Here is a 16,462-nt window from a genome sequence, read left to right as displayed (position 1 = left end):
CTGTTGGATCTAGTATGAATGTTAGGGTATCTAATGTGAATAATTCTAAAGAAAAAATTTGCGCTAGGTGTGCAAAAAATTATTATTGTGTGAGTGTAACAACCTGTGAAAGGACATCCTGCAGCTATACACTATAACCTTGATAAGGGGCACCACAAAATAAGTATAAAAAGAAGTGCAGCGCTGGATATATAAAACACAAAAATTGGTAATATTAAATAGATATATGCTATACGTAATCCGAACAAATAGTGCAAAAATCATATGATTTGTCCATACATGATCAAACAAATTAGATGATGAAATTGCTTCACTGTAGGGATATGTATGTGGTTCCCACCACCGCAAACGCCTATCCTAGTCAAATTTAAGGTGCATCAACAAACATAAAGTGTCCATAAAAAGTATGAAGTGACTTTGCTGTATGAGTAAATCTGTGACTTCCACCGTGATGAATGCCCATCACCTTGAAGAGATTAAAGGCTTACCAGACGGCCTCTAATCAGAGGCATGATAACATCAATTTGGGGTGTTGTCTTCTCAAGGAATGGGTCTCTTCTGGGATGGTGGATGCGTGTCAGCAGACGGTCACCATAAGCCTCCAAATAGCAGTCCAGTCGGGAGAGGTCACTTCCAGCGATAATAAAATATCTTTCAGCTCGGTCAAATCTAGGGAAGGTAGACTCCTCATTTCTTTCATCTTCTATCTGCCGCTGTTCTGTTCATAATTTCAAACCCACACGGCTCCTTCGCTGCATTCATCACGGTGGAAGTCACAGATTTACTCATACAGCAAAGTCACTTCATACTTTTTATGGACACTTTATGTTTGTTGATGCACCTTAAATTTGATTAGGATAGGCGTTTGCGGTGGTGGGAACCACACACATATCCCTACAGTGAAGCAATTTCATCATCTAATTTGTTTGATCATGTATGGACAAATCATATGATTTTTGCACTATTTGTTCGGATCACTTATAGCATATATCTATTTAATATTACCAATGTTTGTGTTTTATATATCCAGCGCGGCACTTCTTTATATACTGATCTAATGTGAATATCAGCGATCTGGTGTGAATATCAGTGATTTGTCGGGAATATTATTGGATCTAGTATGAATGTTAGGGGATCTAATGTGAATATCAGTGATCTGGTGTGAATGTCGGGGACAGAACTTGCAGCATCCATAGATGACATTGAGGCAGAAATAGATGAGACTTCCTTTTTCCTCATATTGTTCTGTATTTTTACCCCCCTCACACTCAGGACACACTGAGCCGATGACAGGGGCAGACCAGAGCCAGGACCCCCTCCCCCTCCCCTCCTCTGTACTGGGGGAGGAGTGCGTCACCGCTGGGCAGAGCATCGGCCGCATCGTCCTGGAGGAGAGGAGAGGAGAGGAGAAGAGGCTGGAGGCGGCGGAGAGGAGAGCGGAGGGGCGGCGGATCAGGCGATGGCACACCGGGCAGACATGAGGATCGGCTGAGATCACACGGAGCACCATAGACGAGTCCTCCGGGATCGGGGTGAGTGATGGGAGCCCCGCCCGGGCTATATGGGGACCTGTGTGCGGGGATGTCCCCCTCCTCCTCTCTATACACGTGTGTGGGGTGTCCCCCGGATCGGGGGGTGACAGTCCTCTCCTCCTATGACACACATCATGGACCCCACAGTCCAACTTCCACTCACAGCCACAGGTTGTCCCCTGTAGTGTCACTGCTGTCTACACGGGGTCCTTGTCACCCTCACATTGTATGGGAGATGACCACCCAGGTGGGTCTGTTCAGCCAATCAATGAAGGCCTGACACTGTCCACAGCTTTTCACCATTAAAGTGGAACTAAAGTCACTTTACTCCCCTCCCCCTCTGATCATCATTGTAAGGGACATTCTTCCCACTGATCATCATTGTAAGGGACATTCTTCCCACTGATCATCATTGTAAGGGACATTCTTCCCACTGATCATCAATGTAAGGACAATTCTTCCCACTGATCCCCAATGTAAGAAGCATGACCCCCCAATGTAAGGAGTATTCTTCCCACTGACCCCAATGTAAGGAGCATTCTTCCCACTGATCCCCAATGTAAGGAGCATTCTTCCCACTGACCCCCAATATAAGAAGCATGACCCCCCAATGTAAGGAGTATTCTTCCCACTGACCCCAATGTAAGGAGCATTCTTCCCACTGACCCCCAATATAAGAAGCATGACCCCCCAATGTAAGGAGTATTCTTCCCACTGACCCCAATGTAAGGAGCATTCTTCCCACTGACCACCAATATAAGAAACATGACCCCCCAATGTAAGGAGCATTCTTCCCACTGACTACCAATGTAAGGAGAATTCTTCCCACTGACCATCAATGTAAGGAGAATTCGTCCCACTGACCATCAATATAAGAAGCACGACCCTCCAATGTAAGGAGCATTCTTCCAAATGACCACCAATGTAAGGAGCATTCTTCCCACTGACCACCAATATAAGAAGCATGACCCCCCAACGTAAGGAGCATTCTTCCCACTGACCCCCAATGCAAGGAGTATTCTTCCCACTGACCATCAATGTAAGGAGTATTCTTCCCACTGACCCCCAGTGTAAGGAAAATGCTTCCCTTAAACCCCCCAATTTAAGTGGTATTCTTCCTACTGACCCCCCAATGTAAGGAGCATTCTTCCCGCTAATCAATGTAAGGACAATTCTTCCAACTGACCACCAATGTAAGGAGTATTCTTCCCACTGACCCCAATGTAAGGAGCATTCTTCCCACTGACCCCCAATATAAGAAGCTTGACCCCCCAATGTAAGGAGTATTCTTCCCACTGACCCCCAATGTAAGGAGCATTCTTCCTACTGACCCCCAATATAAGAAGCATGACCCCCCAATGTAAGGAGCATTCTTCCCATTGACCCCCAATATAAGAAGCATGACCCCCCAATGTAAGGAGTATTCTTCCCACTGACCCCAATGAAAGGAGCATTCTTCCCACTGACCCCAATGTAAGGAGCATTCTTCCCACTGACCATCATTGTAAGGAGCATTCTTCCTGCTAATCAATGTAAGGAGAATTCTTCCCACTGATCATCATTGTAAGGACAATTCTTCCCACTGACCCCAATGTAAGGAGTATTCTTCCCACTGATCCCCCAATTTAAGGAGCATTCTTCCCACTGATCCCCAATATAAGAAGCATGACCCCCCAATGTAAGGAGTATTCTTCCCACTGACCACCAATATAAGAAACATGACCCTCCAATGTAAGGAATATTCTTCAGACTGACCACCAATGTAAGGAGAATTCTTCCCACTGACCACCAATGTAAGGAGAATTCTTCCCACTGACCCCCAATATAGGAAGCATGACCCCCCAATGTAAGGAGTATTCTTCCCACTGACCCCAATGTAAGGAGCATTCTTCCCACTGACCATCATTGTAAGGAGCATTCTTCCCGCTAATCAATGTAAGGAGAATTCTTCCCACTGATCATCATTGTAAGGACAATTCTTCCCACTGACCCCAATGTAAGGACAATTCTTCCCACTGACCACCAATATAAGAAACATGACCCTCCAATATAAGGAGCATTCTTCCCACTGACCACCAATGTAAGGAGAATTCTTCCCACTGACCACCAATGTAAGGAGAATTCTTCCCACTGACCACCAATATAAGAAGCATGACCATCCAATGTAAGGAGCATTCTTTCCACTGACCCCCCAGTGTAAGGAGCATTCTTCCCACTGACCCCCCAATGTAAGGAGTATTCTTCCCACTAACCCCCAATGTAAGGAGTATTTTTCCCACTGACCCCCAATGTAAGGAGTATTTTTCCCACTGACCATCAATGTAAGGAATATTTTTCCCACTGACCATCAATGTTAGGAGCATTTTTCCCACTGACCCCCAGTGTAAGGAAAATTCTTCCCTTAAACCCCCAATGTAAGGGGTATTCTTCCTGCTGACTCCCAAAGTAAGAAGCATTCTTCCCACTGACCATCATTGTAAGGAGTATTCTTCCCACTGACCATCAATGTAAGGAATATTCTTCTCACTGACCCCCAATGTAAGGAGTATTCTTCCCGCTAATCAATGTAAGGAGAATTCTTCCCACTGATCATCATTGTAAGGACAATTCTTCCCACTGACCCCAACGTAAGGAGAATTCTTCCCACTGACCACCAATATAAGAAACATGACCCTCCAATATAAGGAGCATTCTTCCCACTGACCACCAATGTAAGGAGAATTCTTCCCACTGACCATCAATTTAAGGAGAATTCTTCCCACTGACCACCAATATAAGAAGCATGACCCTCCAATGTAAGGGGTATTCTTCCCACTGACCACCAATATAAGAAGCATGACCCTCCAATGTAAGGAGCATTCTTCCCACTGACCCCCCAATGTAAGGAGTATTCTTCCCACTGACCCCCAATGTAAGGAGTATTTTTCCCACTGACCCCCAATGTAAGGAGTATTTTTCCCACTGACCATCAATGTAAGGAATATTTTTCCCACTGACCATCAATGTTAGGAGCATTTTTCCCACTGACCCCCAGTGTAAGGAAAATTCTTCCCTTAAACCCCCAATGTAAGGGGTATTCTTCCTACTGACTCCCAAAGTAAGAAGCATTCTTCCCACTGACCATCATTGTAAGGAGTATTCTTCCCACTGACCCCCAATGTAAGGAGTATTCTTCCCACTGACCATCAATGTAAGGAATATTCTTCTCACTGACCTCCAATGTAAGGAGTATTCTTCCCACTGACCCCCAATGTAAGGAGTATTCTTCCCACTGACCATCATTGTAAGGAGTATTCTTCCCACTGACCATCAATGTAAGGAGTATTCTTCCCACTGACCTCCAATGTAAGGAGTATTCTTCCCACTGACCTCCAATGTAAGGAGAATTCTTCCCACTGACCCACTGAAAATAATGTTGTCATATGGAGTAGTCCTGGGTGTCACATACGCTCGATATGCCACATTTCATGTTTTCTTGTATATACAGCTTAGTGTTCCTGCTAATGCCTCATGGGCTGTAGATATATTTATAGCATTATAATTATTAGAAGGGTTCCCTGAGACTGTGTATTGGTGGAAGGACTTCCTGTGTTAAAAAAGGCTGAGAGAGGTTGATGTACAGAATACACACATGTCACAAGTATTGCATTGTCTTGGTACCTACCTTTCTCCTATCTGATAATGCAGTGAATGCTAATAAACTGTAGGTGGTATTGTTTGGGACCCATTCACACCACACAGTGGGTATTATGTGCATAACTCCATTTGATTGGATGCCTTGGAGGGCAAAGGAAAGATCAGGGGTCTAATAGACTCCAGATCTCTCCATAAAGAGGTCCTGTAAAGTTGAATGAAGAAAATTGTGTAAATAATACATAAAAAAAAGTTTAAAGCACCCCTGTCCCCCCCCCCCCCCCCCCCCGTGCTCATGCTCAAATGCAAACACATGCATAAGGCCCATACACATATGGTGATTACCCCACACATATCGCCATGAATGTTATGCCGTGTACACACGACCGGACTTTCCGGCAGAAAAGGTCCGACGGAACAAATCCGTCGGACATTCCGATCGTGTGTGGGCTTCATCTGACCTTTTCTGTCGAAAAATCTGACGGACCTTAGAAATAGAACATGTTCCAAATCTTTCCTACGGACTTGATTCCTATCGAAAAAAATGTTCGTCTGTGTGCTAGTCCGACGGACCGAAAACGACGCAAGGGCAGCTATTGGCTACTGGCTATTCAACTTCCTTTTCTAGTCCGGTCGCACGTCATCACGTTTGAAATGATTGGACTTTGGTGGGATCGTGTGTAGGCAATTCCGTTTCGTCGGAACTCCGTCGAAAAGTCCTTCGGAGTTCAGTCCGACGAGAAGTCTGCTTGTGTGTATGCGGCATTAGAGTGACAGCAATAATTCCAACAGCAAAGCCCATGGTTAACTCTAAACTGGTAACTGGTAAGTCTTTTTAAGTGTCGCCTACAGAGAGTTTGTTTCCATTTCATGAGCATGCAACATTTTTAATCTTGACATGGTTGGTATCTGTTTACACTGTCTTTTATATTTTTATATTGTGTTTGTGTGCACTAAAATGCATTTAGTTGTATTTTTTTCCTGAAAAATTGCATTTGAAAAAAGGCTGTGCAAATATCGTGTGACATAAAGAATTACAATAATCACCATTTCATTCTCCAGGGCCTCTGCTTTCAGAAACAATTTAATATTTGGGGTTCTAAGTAATTTTCTATAAAAAAAAAAAAAAAAAATGCAAATTTTAACATGTATGTGGAAAATGTCAAAATTGCCCCGGGCAGCAAGTGGTTAAAGTATATGTGATTCTTATGCGCATTGCGATGCATTACAGTGCGACGGAACATGATGTGCAGAAATGCAATATGTCTTATTTTTTTCAGTGCACACCAATGCTGCCTGCTGGTGTCAACTGAATCCACAGCAAATAAGGCAAATTGCAGCCATGCCACTGGTGTGGATTTAGGGGAGTCCGTAGCTCCGACTCCTAAGCCTCCTGCAGGCAGAATCCATTTCTCCTGTATCTTCATGTGTGGTTGTTGCAACTTTAAATAGCTACGTTGTTATTATGGTGTTAGGTGGAGGGTTTTTCATACATTATATGTGCTGACATTTTTTTAAGCAAGTCCAATAAAGATTCAATTTTTACAAAATAGCCTGGGGTCACTTTATACCTACTTTTTTTTTTTTTTTTTTTAGGGTAATTCTCTTATTGCCTCCTTCCTGTTACTTGCATTTTCATGTGTTTAGCTACAGAAACACAGCTAGATTGAATGCATGAGTCGCAGCTGAACATCTAGATGTGAATTCAGCCATCGCTAAACACTGCGCGGTCCCGGGTGTGCTTAGAAATGTGCTCCATCTGCATCCCAACGCATGGAATTTGATTGTTTCTGTGTGTGAGCCCAGAGTGTTCTCATTGTTAATGAGCTTCAGAAGGTTAATGGCATCCTGGGTTCTCCTATTTTGACACAGTCAGCATTAGGTTAAACTTCCACGTGTTTGTGAATCGCATATAGCATTAAAAATGCAGGCGCAATTTCCCCATATTTCGGAGGCATTTGTAAAGTGCTCTGTAAAGTTATGAGAATACCTTGTTCATCAGTTAAGTAGGAAATCCAAGATTTCCGGAACACCTAACAATCGTCTAAGGTGCGTTCGGGGGACACGATCATTGACTTGAACTGAGGCATTTAGCAAATTTTGCAGGTTTCCAATGCCTGCCCATTTTTTAGGTGAGATACAAAACAATGCAAAGCAGCGTAAGCACAATGCAAATTTTGTGTGTGTGCAAGACTATTTGTTTTCATGTTACAGAGCAGGTAATGGCTTCAGGAAAACATGTCAGTAAAATAAAACAAAAGCTGTTTCTTTACACCATTTTGTGAATGAGGCCCAAACTCTGTCCTTGCAAGTAACGGACCTTTCCCTGATTGTCACATGGCAAAATGTGTGTGAATAAACATGCCTGGCTCAGTGCCAAAATGTGGTCCTTGAGTTTCTTTGGTGCAACAAACGCATATAGGAGAGCACATTCAAGTGAATGGGCTGCTCAATGTGCAACACGTGGAAACATATGTACTGTAAATTGCACCAAAAGAAAAAAAAAAACATGAGCTGGAACGCACATTCATGCATGTGTATCCTTGATGTGTTTTGTGTATTTCTTCCAGATCTGTGCTGTAATCCAGAGTAATTTTTTTTGCAGGAGATTCCTGTTATGAAGACCAGTCACTGCTGCTCTCTTTGCTCTTGCAGGGAGATTGGTCTTGTATCCGCCCACCTCCTGGTTGTCTGCAGGCAGCCTGTAGTGGGTGGAGCCTGCTGGGTCACTCCCACAGCTCTGCTCTGTACACATGCTATGTACAGCACAGTGATGATGTCACTGCTATCCTTACAAGGTAGAATTTGGGTTTACAAAGACATTTGGTGCACATAAAATGGATTTATATCCTTTGTGACTATTGAGAAATATATTTTAATTAGAGTTGTTTTAAACCTGGAGTTCAGCTTTAAGTGCAGCACCCATATTGCCCAGTGTTCAACCTATTCTAGTTTAGTAAATGCTGCCTGATATATCAATCTGATGATACATTAGACAGTTCACTGTTTTAATGTACTGAACATCTTTATTTAAAAAGGTGAGACAAAGCTGTGAGGTTGTCTCACAAAACGCCTCCTGCTCCTCCACCAAACCATCTCCACCTTGCCCTATAAACAGTTATTATATATATATATATATATATATATATATATATATATATATATATATATATACACACACAGTATCTCACAACAGTGAGTACACCCCTCCCATTTTTGTAAATATTTTATTATATCTTTTCATGTGACAACACTGAAGAAATGACACTTTGCCACAATGTAAAGTAGTGAGTGATCAGCTTGTATAACAGTGTAAATTTGCTGTCCCCTCAAAATAACTCAACACACAGCTATTAATGTCTAAACCGCTGGCAAAAAAAGTGAGTACACCCCTAAGTGAAAATGTCCAAATTGGTCCCAATTGGTCATTTTCTCTCCTCGGTGTCATGTGACTCATCAGTGTTGCAAGGTCTCAGGTGTGAATGGGAAGCGGGTGTGTTAAATTTGTTGTTATCGCTCTCACTCTCTCATCCTGGTCATTGGAAGTTCAACATGGCACCTCATGGCAAAGAACTCTCTGAGGATCTGAAAAAAAGAATTGTTACTCTACATAAAGATGGCCTAGGCTAGAAGAAGATTCCCAAGACCCTGAAACTGAGCTGCAGCACGGTGACCAAGACCATACAGCGGTTTAACAGGACAGGTTCCATTCAGAACAGGCCTCGCCATGGTTGATCAAAAAAAAAGTTGAGTGCACGTGCTCCGCGTCATATCCAGAGGTTGTCTTTGGGAAATAGATGTATGAGTGCTGCCAGCATTGCTGCAGACGTTGAAGGGGTGGAGGGTCAGCCTGTCAGTGCTCAGACCATACGCTGCACACTGCATCAAATTGGTTTGCATGGCTGTTGTCCCAGAAGGAAGCCTCTTCTAAAGATGGTGCACAAAAAATCCGCAAACAGTTTGCTGAAGACAAGCAGACTAAGGACATGGATTACTGGAACCATGTCCTGTGGTCTGATGAGACCAAGATAAACTTATTTGGTTCAGATGGTGTCAAGTGTGTGTGGGGGGAACCATGTGAGGAGTACAAAGACAAGTGTGTCTTGCCTACAGTCAAGCATGGTGATGGGAGTGTCATGGTCTGGGGCTGCATGAGTGCTGCCGGCACTGGGGAGCTACAGTTCATTGAGGGAACCATGAATGCCAACATGTACTGTGACATACTGAAGCAGAACATGATCCCCTCCCTTCTAGGACTGGGCCGCAGGGCAGTATTCCAACATAACAACCCCAAACACATGTTCAAGACGACCACTGCCTTGCTAAAGAAGCTGAGGGTAAAGGTGATGGACTGGCACCAAATATTGACACTTTGGGCCCAATTTGGACATTTTCACTTAGGGGTGTACTCACTTTTGTTGCCAGTGGTTTAGACATTAATGGCTGTGTGTTGAGGAGGTTTTTTTTTTACACAGTTATACAAGCTGTACACTCACTACTTTACATTGTAGCAACGTGTAATTTCTTCAGTGTTGTTACATGAAAAGATATAATAAAATATTTACAAAAATGTGAGGGGTGTACTCACTTTTGTGAGATACTGTATATATAATACGTTAATGAGTGGGAAAGGTGTTTAGCCGTTTTATAAATAACTCCCTATGAAAGTTTAATGGTCTTTTATTTCTGTTTGTGATTTACCCTGGTGTTGTATCAACAAGGAATCTCATGAATTGGCTGCTTGTGAAGATCCTGGGGTATGGAATTTTAGAAGGAATGTATAGTTCAGCACTATGACTCTATAGTGAGGATGTAGTACATGATTCATATAAACAGGGGACCATATGTGTCTGTGCCATTCTTCATAAAGTGGAGAGACACCAGAATTGGCAGGAACTGGAGATGTGAAAACGGAGGTCTGTAGGAAGTGCAATCTAATATAGTGTTTTTTTATTTTAAGCTGACTGTTTATACCACTGTGAGTACAGTACTTCTGTCACCCATGGTTCCTATAGGCCTCATGCACACTGGGCATAAAAAATTCTGCACATACAGACGTTTGGCGTTTTTTCTTTTAACTCTATGTTAGACCCCTTTCACAGTGAGGCACTTTTCAGGAGCTTTCACGTTAAAAAATGCGCCTGAAAAGCTCACAAAAAAACTATTTCAATTAAAATCAATGAATGCTTTCACACTGGGGCAGTGCGCTGGCAGGGCGGTGAAAAAACACCCCTCTCCATTGAAATGAATGGAAAACTCTTCAGAAGCGACTGAAAAGCGCTTCAAAAGCGCTCAGTGTTTTACTGGCAGTTTAGAAGCGCCTCAACGTGAAAGGGGCCTAATGGCCCGTACACACGATCCGAATATTGTACGAAAACTGTCGCCCGATGAAGAATAGTGCGATTTTCGGATCGTGTGTACACTACTTTCGACAGCCGATCAAGACAGTTCATCCGATATTATTCGATCGAACATGCACGAAAATTTTCCTTGTACGATTCCAGATCGTACGATTTTCGTTTAGTCAGTATAGTTGTCCTCTGAAAATACAATACAAATACATTACAACACATGACATCACTTCTGACTTTTTTTTTCTGTCGTACGAGAATTTTCGTGACTTTATTTACCTATTCAATTTCTACTTGCGACTACTAAGCGAAAAAAGTCATACGATCTGTCGTACGATATTCGGATCGTGTGTACGGGCCATAAGGCTATGTGTCCATGCACATTTGAATGTTTGCAGGCATATTTGTCAAGGAGAGTTTACAGCAGTGGCGACTGGTGGACCAACCCCCGGGTTGGTTGGTCGAACACCGGCCCTGCACTTACCCCATCTAGGTCATGGGTAGCGCTTCCTCCGGGCGGTGGCTTCACCCTGCGTCTCCTCCTCCTTGGCTTCGGCGGCTTCCCCTGCATCTCCTTCCTCCTCCTCTGCAGCCAATAGAATCGCTTCTCCTCTTGGCCAATCGGGTGACGGGTCTCAAGACCCGCTACCTGATTGGCAGGAGGAGAATCAGGAAGACAATAGCGAATATTAATCCACTTGGGGATTAATGGCTTGGGGCACAGTGCGCTAAAAAAAAAAAAAAAAAAATTGGAATCCATGCGCCCAGCATGTAGATTAGGGGCTGGAGGCATGGATTAGGGGGGGCGGCACCCCGTATGGACGGACCGCCACTGGTTTACAGTCTGAAAAAAAAAAAAAAGGAGAGGAGCTTTCAGGCAGAAAAAATGCTTGGTGCACCTAAACACTTTTTTGAGTGTACATTTTTCTAGTGTTTTGGGGAAAAACACTTAAAAACTCAAACATGCATAAACACGTAGTAATGCAAGGCAATGTTTACTTTTATTTTTTTATTATTTTTTTTAACTTTATTGAAACCAGGTAGTGACTTCAGGTGAGCTCCGGTGTGTTTGAGAAAAATACATATTTCTGCAATGCACTAAACGCACTGTTTAGTGTTCTACGTGCCCTTGCGGTGACTGGCTTTGATCAAATGCAGGAAAAATGCCAGCCACTGCAGATAGTGGGAACAGGTTCTTACAGATATAACTCTTGTGTAATGGATACAATTCAGTTCTTATTCTTAAAGTGTTACTAAACCCAGGACCCTGCATTCACTATATCTGGTCTCCCACAGCACACAGAACATGGAAATGCAATTATTTTAGTAAATATAAACTGCTAATGACCTTTTCTCATCAGCATTATATAGCAGTCTTGTGACTTGTATCAGTACCGGCTTAAAGTTTGTAGGAGGAGTTTTCATTCCCCCCCTGTTCCTCTGTCTGGACAGTGCTGATTGGCCCTGTGCTGATCACATGCACTGTCCCAAGAAAAAACAAAAAACTCTCTAGCAATACACACCAAACTGAGCATGTGCAGCCTGACTCCTTATGCTCTGTTCTACCAGTAGATGGGTTGGAGTCAGTTAAAGAAGAGGAGGATCATAGAAGACAGGATCACACAGCCTTTATACACAATGCAGAGCATCAACCCCTTAGGTTCCACAGTGAGTATAACAAGCATGCTTATACAGACTGATTTTTCTGTTGTGGGTTTAGCAACACTTTAAGACCGATGTTGCAAAAACAATTCTGATAATTGTATAGGGGTATGTATAGTACAGGGGTGTCAAACTAAATTTCATTGTGGGCCGCATCAGTATTCTCGTTACCCAGTTGTAAGACTAGATGTCCTCCCACCATCAGAAGCCAAGAGTTCCCCACCATTTCTTACATTACAGTGCACCCTCTTACCTTGTGCTGCTGCAGGTAAGAAGATAGGCAGAGAGCTGGGAAGCAGAAAGTGCAGGGTCTGGAGGAGGACCAGAGCAGGCTGGAGTCAGCTGCTGAAGTCTGTGGAAAGGTGAGAACAGGGAAGGTGGAGACAAGAGGGTGCTGCAGCTGCACAGAGGCACAGGATCTGTAGGAGGAGTTCTGTCCTCCTCTCTGCTGCCAACTGTTGAGAAAATGTGGGGGCAGAGACAAGGGAGGTGCCACCGCTGTACAAGAGGTGCGAAGGGCCACACAAATTGGACTGGTGGGCCGTATTCAGCACGTGGGCCTTGTGCTTGACACATGTGGTATAGTATATTACTTTTTTAATCTTGTGTGCTTTTTAAGGAATACCACTTTATAACAAAGTGCACTTTACTCTTATCTAAGCTAACTCATCTTCCACATCCACAGACGTTTACTTACCTAGATCAGGTAGCCATTGCCTTGGGTGATTGTTTACATCCTGGTTGTACCTGGATGTTACAGCTTGATAGACTTGTAAAAAGGGTTGTCACTCACCACCTCTCTTCATCTCCAGCCTAGCGACACAGCCCAGAAGACGTCTTTGGGCTGTAATGCATAAGTACGGCCTGGAGAGGGAGACCTGTGATCCTGGGTGTAAGCCCTGGCCATCAGATTGAGGTGTACATTGGTGGAAGGGATGGGTGGATTCGTGCAGATCAGAGCAAAGAGGCAAAAAGCATAAGTGCCCTTTGACTTAAAGTGCACTTATCCTTTAAAGAAGCATTCCAGGCCTTGTGTTTTTTTTCATAATTCTATTCTATGCACTATGCTGAACACAGGCGTTCGGTCTAGATTTGTCTGTCAGTTTTTCAGACTGAACCACAATGTATTTCTATGGGTGGGTGGATGTAAACAGATGATCAGCCTACATCTGTGTTTGTTTGGATTAGTTTTTTCAAACGGAACAAAGCTACATCTTCAGATGGACATGGACAGATGTAAACACATCTCATCAGTCTACATCTGTTTTTTAATCCATTTTTCTTAGTTGTCAGAGGTGACAAAAGTATAAACAACATTTTTTTCTTGCCTAAAAACAGACATAAAGGCTCTGTTCACATCTTGGCGTTCCAAATCTTGGGGTGGAATCGCTGTGATTTTGCCCACGATTCGAAATAGCGGCAAATCACAGAACGCCCGTGCGATCCCCCTCACTTCCAATGGCACCCCGATCGTGACGCGATTTTGCCGTGATTCATCAGGGGCGACAATTGGGGTCAGGGTGTGACAGGGATCACACGGGCGTCTTGTGATTTGCCGCTATTTCGAATCGCGGGCAGAATCGCTGCGATTCCGCTCACGATTCGGAATGCCAAGATGTAAACGGAGCCTTTATGTCTGTTTTTAGGCAAAAAAAAATTTTGTTTATACTTTTGTCACCTCTGATTTGTCACCTCTGACAACTAAGAAAAACGGATTCAAAAACAGATGTAGACTGATGTAATCTGAATTTGACTGATATAAACTGAACTAAACTGATATTAACTGATGTAATCTGAACTGATGTAAACTAAAAAATGTAGAAAAATGTAACATAATGCATTTGGGTGGCAAAAATATGAATGCAATCTATACACTGGGGGAATCCAGGATGGAAAAAGACCTGGGGGTCCTAGTAGATGATAGGCTCTGCAATGGCATGCAATGCCAAGCTGCTGCTAACAAAGCAAAAAGAGGATCAACTCCAGAGATAAAACTATAATTCTCCCGCTCTACAAGACTCTGGTCCGGCCGCACCTAGAGTATGCTGTCCAGTTCTGGGCACCAGTCCTCAGGAAGGATGTACTGGAAATGGAGCGAGTACAAAGAAGGGCAACAAAGCTAATAAAGGGTCTGGAGGATATCAATTATGAAGAAAGGTTGGGAGCACTGAACTTATTCTCTCTGGAGAAGAGATGCTTGAGAGGGGATATGATTTCAATTTACAAATATCGTACTGGTGACCCCACAATAGGGATAAAACTTTTTCGCAGAAGGGAGTTTAGCAAGACACGTGGCCACTCATTAAAATTAGAAGAAAAGAGGTTTAACCTTAAACTACATAGAGGGTTCTTTACTGTAATGCCCTGTACACATGATCGGAATTTCCAACAACAAATGTTCGATGGGAGCTTGTTGTTGGAAATTCCGACTGTGTGTAGGCTCCATTGGACATTTTTTGTCAGAATTTCCGACAACAAAAATCTGAGAGCTGGTTCTGAAATTTTCCGACAACAAAATCCATTCTCGTAAATTCCGATCGTATGTACACAATTCCGACGCACAAAATTCCACGCATGCTCGGAATCAAGCAGAAGAGCCGCACTGGCTGTTGAACTTGAAATTTTTTTCAGCTCGTCGTACGTGTTGTATGTTACCACGTTCTTGACGTTCGGAATTTCTGACAACATTTGTGTGACCGTGTGTATGCAAGACAAGGTTGAGCCAACATCCGTCGAAAATAAATCCAGGATTTTGTTGTCGGAATGTCCTATCGCATGTACGCGGCATTAGAGCGGCAAGGATGTGGAATTCCCTTCCACAGGCGGTGGTCTCAGCGGGGGGCATCGATAGTTTCAAGAAACTATTAGATAAGCATCTGAATGACCACAACATACAGGGATATACAATGTAATACTGACATACGTATAATCACACACATAGGTTGGACGTGTGTCTTTTTTTGACCTCACCAACTATGTAACTGATGTAAACTGAACTGAAGACGTATGTGCAAAACGATGTATACTGAATCAGTTTTTTATTTTGAAAAATCACGATTGAATGGATGAGGCCTGTGTGAAAGGGGCTGAACCTGTCTATGGGGACACAGACAATTGAAATTCGAAAGAGGCTTAAGGCCCCTTTCACATGTGCGGATCCGTATTCAGACATCAGCCTGCTCAGCAGGGATCGATCCGTGGATCCCCGCTGAGCCGGCGGATGACAAGTCTGTCTCTGCACACTGTGCAGAAACGGACCTGTCAGATCTCCGCTCTCCTCTATGGGGAGGATCGGATGAAAACGGACCAGCTGTCCGTTTTCATTCGATCCAATCCTCCTGATGGATGGAAAATAGGGTTTCCATTGGTCTGGATTTAGTGGATCGGATCGAGGCAGATGGGATGTTAGTGGACATGTCACCGCTGGCATCTGTCGCTCCATAGAGATGTATGGAGTGTCCATTCAGGTCCGCCTGAAAAAACTGACAGGCGGATCTGAGCGGTCCGCACGTGTGAAAGGGCCCTTACCCTTTCTCTTTTTTTTAAAGCAGTGTTCCGGCCTCCCCCTCCAATAAGTCAAAAGCTACACATACTGTAGCTGCTGACTTTTAATATATGGACACTTAAATGTCCTGGAATCCAGCGATGTCGGCACCCCCGCCAATGTTTCCATCGGCTGTTGGGTACTGCCGCTGCTATTGCCAGTACGGGAACCCGTCAGTGAAGCCTTACGACTTCACAGCCGGGTCCCTACTGCACATGCGCGAATCCCGTTGCGCTCTCTTACTGGCTCAGCAGCAGGGGGAAGAGGAGGAGGAGGAGGAGGAGGGGGCCGAACTTCTGATGTACCACACCATGGCGAGGTCTGACAGAAAGGTGCCAAATGTGGCACCAGATGGGGGGAGGAATCGGATAAGCGGAAGTTCCACTTTTGGGCAGAGCTCCACTTTAAGTTTTTATTTGTCTGGGTAGCTATTGGGATGGCAATTACCTGAACAGGAAGTAAGTAGGAATCATTTGGACATGGATGCAGAGAAAAGGGAAACCTTTTAAAGGTTCTACGGACCAAGTCACACGAGCGACCCTTGCTGGTGACAACTCACCACTCGCATCTCACTATAGGACAGTTTACCGGTTTTCTATGAATTGGTTTCCTACTTACCAGGTCACTGCCCCTTTTGGTAGCACATTTACGGCCAGAGAGGGAGTGATTCCATAGAGGTGCTTCTAGATGATTCTGCTACTAACGTGTTCCTCCAGAAGCTGAAATGCCCATGAGGCATT

General features: G+C 43.8%; 1 protein-coding gene across 1 annotated transcript in view; it reads left to right on the top strand.

Annotated features, from left to right (window-relative positions):
• The first annotated feature begins 1,236 nt into the window (after window positions 1-1,236).
• LRRC8C (leucine rich repeat containing 8 VRAC subunit C) overlaps window positions 1,237-16,462 on the top strand; it is a 122,491-nt gene continuing 107,265 nt past the window's right edge. Inside the window, exon 1 of the mRNA XM_073593179.1 lies at window positions 1,237-1,532. The gene's annotated coding sequence lies outside the window, so the exon portion shown is untranslated. The remainder of the gene's footprint in view (window positions 1,533-16,462) is intronic.

This window comes from Aquarana catesbeiana, linkage group LG07 (genome assembly GCF_042186555.1).
Source record: "Aquarana catesbeiana isolate 2022-GZ linkage group LG07, ASM4218655v1, whole genome shotgun sequence".
NCBI lineage: Eukaryota > Metazoa > Chordata > Amphibia > Anura > Ranidae > Aquarana > Aquarana catesbeiana.
Note: the sequence above shows the minus strand (reverse complement) of the source record. Positions and strands in the feature narration are given on the sequence as shown.